At 39.3% G+C, this 1,835-nt stretch overlaps 1 pseudogene; it reads right to left on the reverse strand.

Annotated features, from left to right (window-relative positions):
* Nucleotides 1–675: 675 nt before the first annotated feature.
* On the reverse strand, nucleotides 676–1,413 carry LOC150062781 (DNA sliding clamp PCNA pseudogene; annotated as a pseudogene).
* Between the last annotated feature and the right edge of the window lie 422 nt (nucleotides 1,414–1,835).

Raw genomic sequence — 1,835 nt, forward strand, 5'->3', positions numbered from 1 at the left:
CCCTCGTTATTTCCCTCCACCATCTCTCAGACAGTATCTCTCATCTCACTTTATCAGCCAGTCAGGGTGATGAGAAGCCTTACGCTTCCATCACTTATCAACTTCTACATGCAAATTTTAATCAGTTTCAAATGATAGGTGTCTACTTGATTCTCTTTTATTATTTATTTTTTAACTACTATAATTTGTGATTCATCTTCAGGTTATTTATTTTATGTATTATTTCTCTATTGTTTTACTCTGTTTCCCTTTGTTCTTGATTCCATTTATAATAATTAATTGTTATAATATTGCTATATTCTTTTTCTTCTCTCCTCTTCCTTTCCCTTCACACCCTGCACTCTGCTTCCCTCCCTTCTCTCTTCTCTCTTTTTTTTTTTGAAATTTAGGCAACTTTATTTAAATTGGAAAACACGTAAGATCCTTTTGTTATACAAAAATCACTAGGAGTGTTTCTAAGTAAGGCAAAAGTATTTCTAGGTTAATAAGATTTAACTTTGAATTTTAATCTTTAATAAATTGTAGAGAAATGGAGCAAAAAATAGGTTATTTACAAAGCAGTATCTACATATGCACTCAGATACAAATTTAGTGACAGACAAGACTTCAGTAGGTGATACTGTCACAAAAGCAGTTCGCAAAAGCTGATTTTATTTTCTTGGATTTTATGACTGCCTACGATCCTTCTTCATCCTCAATCTTGGGAGCCAAATAGTACTTCAAATGCCCCCATGTCAGCAATTTTATACTCTACAACAAGAGGTACATCAGCAGACATACTGAGTGTAACTGTAGGAGAGGGTGGAGTGGCTATGGTAAAGAAGTTCAGATATCTCAGTGCAAAAGTTAGCTGTTACACTCAGTATGTCTGCTGATGTACCAGCTATTCCAAGTTCTCCACTTGCAGAGAATTTCACTCCACCTTTTGCACAGGATATTACAACAGCATCCCCAATCTGACTGAAGTCTCGGCATATACGTGCAAATTCACCAGCAGGCAACTTTACCATGCAGCTGTACTCTTGTTCTGGAATTCCAAGTTGTTCAACATCTAAATCCATTAACTTCATTTCATAGTCTGAAACTTTCTCTTGATTTGGTGCATCAAACACTAGCGCCAAGGTGTCTGTATTATCTTCAGCTCTTAGTATAATGATGTCTTCATTGCCAGCACATTGTAATATTTTGGACATGCTGGAGGTTCACACCCATGGCTAGGTTGCAGTTGCAGTGATACGTGTCGAAGGCTTCAGAGCGCAGGGTGAGCTGCATCAAGGAGACATGTGTCGAGTCCATGCTCTGGCGGTTCACACCTCTGGAGCTGATGTCCCAGAAGGCCTCATTGATGAGGTCCTTGAATGCCACCAGCACCTCCTTCAGGATGGAGCCCTGGACCAAGCATGCCTTGAACATGACGGTGGATCCACCATGACAGTTACACAGGAGAGGAGTGAGGCCTAGATGGCTTAGGCTTCCTGGGGCTCCGGAAGGCGAGAATCTGATAGTCAGGGGCACAACCAGTCGCTGAGCCTGATTAATCATTCTTTCTTCTCTTTACTATTCTTTACTTCTCCCTTTCCTTCTCCCCTTCTTCCTTTTCTTCCTTCTCCTCTCTCTTTCTTTCTCTCTGTTTCTCCATATCATTTTCCTTGCCACTCTCCTTCTACCTCTTTACCTCTTTAAAACTATTGGTAATTTCTTACCCCTAAAGTTATCTTCCTTCGAACAAAGAAAAATCAGCACTGAAATGCATTTTTCATCTTTTCACTGAAAGAATATTTACTGAGAAAAATAGTTACCATGATAGGCATAAGAAAAATTTAGGGGAAAACAGG

Source organism: Megascapheus bottae, chromosome 5 (assembly GCF_031878675.1).
Source record: "Megascapheus bottae isolate mThoBot1 chromosome 5, mThoBot2.hap1, whole genome shotgun sequence".
Taxonomy (NCBI): Eukaryota; Metazoa; Chordata; class Mammalia; order Rodentia; family Geomyidae; genus Megascapheus; species Megascapheus bottae.